Source organism: Helianthus annuus, chromosome 6 (genome assembly GCF_002127325.2).
Source record: "Helianthus annuus cultivar XRQ/B chromosome 6, HanXRQr2.0-SUNRISE, whole genome shotgun sequence".
In the NCBI taxonomy this organism is placed as follows: domain Eukaryota; kingdom Viridiplantae; phylum Streptophyta; class Magnoliopsida; order Asterales; family Asteraceae; genus Helianthus; species Helianthus annuus.
Window position 1 is genome coordinate 135,284,771 of NC_035438.2, and position 8,618 is coordinate 135,293,388.

Sequence of the window (8,618 nt, forward strand, 5' to 3'; positions counted from 1 at the left end):
GTGTTTTGAGTAGGGTTCAAATAGAGCAAGTTCTCCGGTTCCAAAAACTTTTTTTTACAATTTCAATTATAGGTTCTCCTGTCTTCCTAAATCCTCTTACGTAAACTAGTAATGCATATGGTGTGTTACTATTAACACTAAATAGCTTTGTAAATGTTTTCGGAACCTCATCCTGCATCATCCATACATAGATAACTGGATTATTGTCCTCTACACCGCGTTCAAGCACAAGAACAGACTCCCTTAGCTTAGACATAGACAAATTACAAATAGACTTATGTGCTAAACAATCCAAAGGGTTTACTTCTCTAAACTCTTCACCTGTTATGTCAAAAGAAATAATCAGATTACGTTTGGCAACCATATCAGTAGCAAGCAAATAAAAAGCCACGTCTGTAACTACCTGATAATATTCAAAGTGAATCAATATACGAGGGAGATTGGTGGTTGTATATGGAGGTCTCCAAGCCCCCGTGCTTAACGTAAAGACCTCAACTTGCCAAGGAATGCAACTTATACTTTCCGTATTCTCCTCCCTTGTAATATATCTAATCTTAACAATCTTAGGGTCGGCGGTCTCACGACAAATCCCATAACCTAGAACAATTTCATATATCCCTTCTCTCGCAGGCACAACTACAGTGACTGCTTTTCTAATGGAAGGATTCCAAAGAACAGCCGCTTGATCATCGCCGTAAAAACAGAACAAGCCCTGAGAAGAGCCTACTATTGTATAATATTTAAACATCTTTATCAATTGGGGAATAGTCAGGGATACTTTCTACTTTCTGTTGAGGGAAAGTATGATCATCAACAATTGAAACGTAATTTTCATTACATGTAACCGCGTCATTATACCTTACAAGTAGATGATGATGCTGCTGGCCGCGGTAACGAGCAGTAAAATCAGAGTGATCGATGAGGGACTTCCATGCTTTGGAGACGGGTCGAAATTGAAGCAAGGATTTCACAGAAGCCTCATCATGATTTCTGCTTCCACATCGTAGGGTAAGCAATCTGACATCTTTGGTGATTTTTTTTAGTTATGGGAGATGACTAGGGTTTACGAGAGACCAAGGGGAAGATATAATACTTTTTGGGTAAATTACACTTTTCGTTCTTTACGTTTGTATTGAATTGCAACGGATAACCTTTAAGTTTAATAATTACAGTCACAATCCTTTATTTGGAAAACTCATTACACCTTTCGTCCTTTAGCACTAACCAGATTAAAAATTTCAGTTAAGTTTATTTACTTAAGGGCAGTTTAGTCTTTTTACTTATAAATATATGAATAAAAGAAAAATAACATATAAAATCTTGTAAAAACAAATATAAATACTCACTTTTCTTTTTCTCTATCTCTCTAACACAAAGACAGACATTGATCTTTCTCTCTAAATAAACTAGCAGCCACCACCAACAATCATCAGAGATCTGAAGCCAATCACCAACAACCCACCACCAGATCTGAAGCTTGTCCCCATTTTCAACCACCACCGCTATCATCACCTCCTGCCACCACCACTAGCCGCCGCCACCGTCACCTCCTGCGACCACCACCAAGCACCCAACACTCCCTCTCTACATCCGACGCCCACGCTACCAACATTGCAGTACACCCTTCGCTGCCGCATCTGGAAAACGGTTGGTTGTTTCCCCCAACGAAACTGGTGACAAACGTGTGGGGTGTGGACAACGGTTCAGATGTGGGTGAGAGAGGTGCGGTGGTGGTGATTTGAGCGTGGATTCACCATCGCAGATCTGATATGTTGTAGTGTGTTGTAGTGTTTGGATTCACCATCTGTTTTGAACCAGTTAATACAGAGATTAAAGGAACTCCAGGTTAGAAAAAATGTCTATAGAGCAAAAAACGTAACGGAAACCAACGTTGGTCAGATTTCTAATTTTGGCTAGAAAAAACAATCGATATTTGATTTTAATTTTTTAATTTTAAGGTCATCTTCCAAGCTAACCTGTTTTTAAGTGCATCTCAGGGGAAAAAGTCAACATGGTCAAACCTAATGACACGTCAGAGACCATGACGATATTTTGACCATGTAATCTTTACAAGTTTACCCTATCAGTTTTATCAAAATGTTGATTTTTTTCTAGCATAAAAAAGTTGGTTACCTAATATAAAATCAGGCACATGTCTAAAAAGACACTTTAGACTTTTACTAAATTCAGTTGCATCCTGTAAAAGATTTTGATCTTTTTAATTAATCTCGGGTTACATGGACCTAGAATACGTTGTGACACCAACACTAACAGAAAAAAGTGACATCTACAGTTACAGGGTTGTACTACTAGATGATGTGAAAGGGAGAACAAGTAAAGATAGATCGCGTAGGTGTAGGTGGGTGCCAGAGGTTGGGGTGATGGTGGTAGGTGGCCTTGCTGCCGTGGCAGCCGGCCATTTTCTAGAGAGAGGGACATGAGAGAGAGAAGAGAAAGAAAGGGGATAAGGTTTTTGATTGTTTGGCTTTGAAGATGAAAGGAAAAAGAATAAATATTTTAAATATAATAGGTGAAATTACTAAACTACCCTCATGTGTAAGGCAGATGTTAAATTTAACTGAAAATTTTAACCTGGTTAGAGCTAAAGGACCTAGGGTGTAATGAGTTTTACAAATAAAGGACTGTGACTGTAATTATTGAAGTTAAAGGGTATCCATTGCAATCTGATACAAACTTAAAGGACGAAAAGCGTAATTTACCCATACTTTTTTTTGGAGCAACAAGTCTTATCTTGGGCCAGTAACTCTTATCATCTTGTTAGGCTAAACTTTTCGTTCTTTATGTTTTTAGCGAGTTGTAATGGATAACATTTAATTTTAATAATTACAGTCACAGTCCTTTATTTTGCAAACCTGTTACACTTTAGGTCCTTTGACCCTAACCAGATTAAAACTTTCAGTTAAGTGAGGTCATGTGCAACCCATATAAGGGCAAAACAATCATTCATATGAGGGCAAAACAGTCATTTAATAAAAAAAGAGTGAATTTCAAATTTTTTTCATTTATCTTTATACTGAATTTCAAGCGTTGTCCTTTATCTTTCAAATTGACGAGTCTTATACTTAATGTTTTAAAATCTTGCATGTTATGTCCTTTAGCCCTAACCCAGTAGATTTTTCTGTTAAATCTGGTCATGTGACTTGCACATGATGGTATTATTGTCATTTCACTTTTTAGGGACTAGCTGTGTAAATAAATTGAATACCTAACCATTAAAAATATTAAAATTTAAATGGATCCCACCCAAACCTCTCACCCAATCAGCCCCCAACCATCTCTGTGGGACCCACCACCACCAACAATCATCTTCAACACCTTTGTTCCCCATCCCCACTTCTGAAAATGCCTGTGAATTTGAAATCTAACGTGATTCCACCGATTCTCTCCGACGACATGAACTCGAAGCCGCTGCTACAAGTATTAGACATCAAACTCATTGGCTCTTCACAAGAACGCTACCGTTTACTCCTCTTCGATTCTGTTTCCACTCAGCAAGCAATGCTAGCCACTCAGCTTAATGATCGAGTTAAAACCATCACCGTTCTCAAAGGATTCGTTGTTCAGCTCGTCGAATACATTTGCAACACTATTCAAAATCGCAAGTTCGTTCATTAACATATCAAGACCAGGTGTACTTTGGTTAGAAACTGGTATACTCCCTATGAACTTGTTATTAGTGAGATCTAGCCAATCAAGATTCCTAAGCTTGCAAATTGAAGCTGGAATGGATCCCATGAAGCTGTTTGAATTTAGAGATCTATGCAAAGATGGTTGGAGGCTGATTGAGTGAGAGGTTTGGGTGGGACCCTTTTAAATTTTAATTTTTAATTTTTTTGGTTGCTAAGTATTTAATTTATTTACACAACTAATCCCTGAAAAGTTAAATGACACTAATACCCTTATGTGCAAGTCACATTACCAGATTTAACAGAAAAATCTAACTGGTTTAGGGCTAAAGAACATAACGTGCAAGATTTTAAAACATTAAGTACAATACTTGTCAATTTAAAAGATAAAGGACACCGCCTAAAATTCACTATAAAGATAAAGGACAAAATGTTACACTCCCAAAACCCACAAGTGGAGTATTATCGCGAGGCGTGTGACTGACCAGGACCATACCACCAATCATACTGAACATTAAGTAATGTAAAACCATCGCAAACAAAACGTTTAGTGTTCACAAATCCAAAGTCCAAAACCAAGTTTAAGAGTTAGCAGAAGCATAAAGTTAAAACTCATTAATAGTTTAAAAGCATAAAGTTTAATGTTACGAACCCAAGAGTTGGTTCCTTACCACAACGTCCACTCCTCGTGCAAGCTCCAGCCATGTACCTAACGACCTGCAAAGCATGCGGTAGCGTGTCAACAAAAAGTTGGCGAGTTCACAGTTGGTTGTCCATTTTAATGTTGTTCCAAAAACCATAAGTTGTTAAGTTTCTTGTTCTTTATAAAAACATGTCATGGGGAGCTACCCCACTTTTTAAACCACTAGACCCGTTACCATATCGACTACTGACTTTAGTTATGTTGAGTGCCCCGAGTTAGTGTCTATCATCATTGACTAAGTGCCCAAGTATATTGGTCCATGCTCGTCCTCTGCGGCACGGTGTGAGGCTTGTCAAACCTAATAGCGTTATTTAACTAATAACCCGTTCGCCATTGGCCCGACGATTAAGTCGATATAAAATATGGGGGACTTTAAGATAGAGTTGTTGTCTAGTATGCTTAAGACATGTATTATAACGGTTGTCGTCCTTCACCTAGGAGGACGGTAGTACGTATTCTACCTAAGGAGAATACGCAGGTTGCATCCCACCCAAGGGGGATAGATGTTGTTTAACCCATTCCCAAACCACCAGGAATCCCATGCTTTGATGAAAAGTGTGAACTCACCTTCGATTGCTCGGTTGGTTTCTTAAAATGGTTAGGAGTCAACGTAAGTCAATCATGCCCTAATACGATTACCATTTAGTTTATTAGTGTGTTCAAGTAAGGCACAAAGCTCCTACACGTATCTAACACGTACCATGCACTCACTTTGACAACTTACGTACATACACATATTCCACATATAATTACTCGTGATCAAACCACACAATAATTCACATAACACTTTCGTTGACATTAAACAAGTTTGATCATTCTCAGATAGCATAAACAACATTTAGATACGCAAATAACAACTTATTACGTTTCAGCTTTTACGTTCAGAACTGGACTGTTTTCGGGTATTTTTATAAAATAGTTGACTTGTTCCAAAAATTATAAATAATTTTCAGAACGTTCTAAGTGGTCGATGCCACCTTGTGTAAAAATCTCAAGACCTAAGTCGTTACCAATTATTTATTAAAAATCATTTAATAGGCTGCAGTCAGATTCGTCGCTTTCTGACTGCAGTCCACGGAAAAAATTATTTAAAATTCATCGTCTGTCCGAATGGAAAAATTCTAGTGGGAGAGTTTCAGCAACATCCGTGCCCAGCTACTGTATGAATTTCATGACCTAACTCTATCCAGATTATAAGTTATAACGAAAGGCGTAACATAAATTTTCTGTAGAAAAAACGCAGCTTTTGCTGCTGTACAAAACAGTCCTTTAAAAATAGCAAACGACCTCAAAAAAATATGATTCCAGCGCCATTTGAAACATTTTTTGAAAACGTATGGTTTAAACTTTAGAAAATCAGTTTTTCGATATATAACGACCTAGTACCATCGACTACTAGCGCGAATTAACTCATCAAACATCATCTAGCATATTAAAATCACAACAACCCTAGTTATGTTACATCAAAGACATCGTAGAAACGCAACTAACACTTGTGTATCCATGCATATAATCGATTATCTCAATAGTAATATGAAACTAATGATGCAATCAGTAAATACCTATTATAACGACTCAAGAACACAGCCATGTATACACAAAAACACCGTGAACCACAATCTAACAAGAACACTAACGTTGGAGTGGAGAGAAGGAACTAGAGGGAAGGAGATACGACCAAAAGGAAGGATTCGCGAGGGGGGGGGCTGCTGCTCCTTGCCGTCGCACACTATATACAGAAGTAGGGTTTCTGTTTTTTTTTATTGTGTCTTCATAATACGCATACGTAAACTAATAAAACAAAGAGGGTTGCGGCGAATTGGGCTTGTTGGGCCGCAAGGAAAGAGGTGAAGGGGTGGCGGGTTGGGTTTAGTTGTTTGGACCGAGAATTAGTGTAGGAAATCGGGGTGGGTTTGGTTTTCGGGTCGCAAGGGTAGCGGGTTTCGGTTTCTCAATAGTTTCGCAAATTCAACTATTTAAGATGTTTCGGTTTCTAGTTCATTCATATTACACATTACCAAGCTCACAACTATACAATTATAATCAAACACCATAATCCTTTCATATAACGCACACGTAGTTACAATGCAAGACAATCATAAAAGGAACTAGTACATAGCGAAAGACTCCGCAAATTATGAGTTGTCACATCATCCCCATGTTGAAAGAAATTTCGTCCCGAAATTTAGCACGTAGTCACTAAGGAAGACGTAGTCACTGAGGAAGCTAGTTGTGTTGTGCGTTTTCCTGGGGTATCACATCATCCCCCCGTTGGTTTGGAATTTCGTCCCAAAATTCCGCAATAGCTTCATTGTTGGACTCATCTTTCTTAAACAACTGAGGATACTTGTGTTTCATCTGGTCTTCTCATTCCCAAGTGAACTCTGGGCCACGACAGGAGTTCCAACGAACTCGAACAATAGGTATCTTGGTTCGTTTAAGAGTCTTGATTTCCCGATCCATAATTTCCACCGGTTCCTCGACGAAGCGCAACTGGTCGTTGATAGTGAGTTCCTTGAAAGGAACTATGAGGGTCTCATCTGACAGACACTTCTCAGTGATTTCAAAGGGTCTGCCATATTGCGGATTAAGCTTGCCTCGTTTGCCAAAGCGAACCACACCTTTCCATGGTCTAACAGAAAATCAGTTTTTCTATATATTCATAATGCCAAAAAACAAGTAGTGAGGAAATACCCCCACTAGTTCAGACATGGGACAGGCCCCATGAAAGTAAACCAAAAAAAACAAGAAAACGCAATACAAAAGTGAACCAATAAACCACAACTAGACTAACAATCTAGGAAAGCAAAAAACTATTCGGTCAATCAGCCACCCGCATAAAGAAGCTCATCCCCGTGAATCTCCCAGTCTTCCAACAACTTTCTCACTGTGGCTGTGTTTTTGAATCTCGCTCCCATCAGCTTGTATCGGACTATATTAATAATCGTTGCACCAACCGTATCTGGAGGACGCGCATGATTCCTGAATAATCGGGCATTTCTTTCCTGCCAAACCATGTAAGCTGAAGCAGCAACAACAAACCGACAAACATAATTATCAGCGGATTTGGACCGAACCCAGGCCGCTAACCAGTCCACAATGCTACTCCAACTCGGATCTACACTTGACATCCCCACTTTGTTCCTGACGATATTCCAAACATGCGTAGAGTATTGACATTCAAAAAACAGATGATTGTGCGAGTCATAATCGGCATAGCACAACAAGCAACACATCATGTTCATGTTTCCTCTCATCTCGGCTCCCCATTGCAAGATTTTATCCTGTGTAAGAAGTTTATGCCGCATAACCAACCACATGAGAAAAGCATGCCTTGGGATACACTTAGAAAACCACACAATATTCACCCACGAGACCTCTTGCTTCGATGTCCGAATACAATCCCAAACCGTAGCCGATGAGTGAGCCCGAAAATCATTACCAACCTTCCAAACAATCTGATCATTTACACCCGGATGAATATGCACATTAATCTGGTTTAGAACGGGGAACAAGTCTCTCCAAGCAGAAGGCCACAACCAAGTCCCGTTATTTAAAATATCCGCTACACTAGAATGAAGCGAGAACCCCGCATTAGTAATGGTTCTAGGAGATAAAAAACTGCTGAGGGGCTAGCGTCACAACAGTAATCATACCAAGCTGAAGTACTTTTACCATCGCCAATCTTGGACCAAATAAAAGTTCTAAGGAGCGGCCTAATTTGCAAGATTTTCCTCCAGCTCCAACAGCAGTTCGAAGGGGCTTTACATTCCCAGAAGTTTCTATTATTTAGCCGGTAAGAGTATATCCAGTCCACCCATAAAGACTCTCGTCTAGTCAAAATGCTCCAAACATGCGACGCAATTAATGACTTATTAACATCACCAATACGTCGAATGCCGAGACCACCTTCATACTTAGGGACACAAACCGCTTTCCAAGAGACCTTGGCCTTTCCATGCTGGTTAGGCCCTTGAGCCCAAAGAAAACGTCTCATTTTAGCTTCCAATTCCAATATCACCCGAGCAGGTAGTATGAAAACAGAAGACTAGTAAATGTGCATAGAAGACAATACAGAAATAATCAGTTGGAGTCTACCAGCAAATAAGAGAAGCTTATTTTTCCAGTTTGTAATATGTTTCTCCAGTCTTTCAATAAGAATACTACAATCCTTATAAAGAAGTCTCGACGTAATAAGGGGCACACCCAAATATCTCACAGGAAGCACTCCTTTAACAAAAGGCATAATACTCAGAATATCACTTTTA

At 39.1% G+C, this 8,618-nt stretch overlaps 1 long non-coding RNA gene across 1 annotated transcript; it reads left to right on the top strand.

Annotated features, from left to right (window-relative positions):
- Positions 1–1,392: 1,392 nt before the first annotated feature.
- On the top strand, positions 1,393–3,803 carry LOC118479483. Its single transcript, XR_004859675.1, has 2 exons — positions 1,393–1,845; positions 2,294–3,803. It is a non-coding gene; the product is annotated as an uncharacterized LOC118479483 (long non-coding RNA).
- The last annotated feature ends 4,815 nt before the right edge of the window (positions 3,804–8,618 follow it).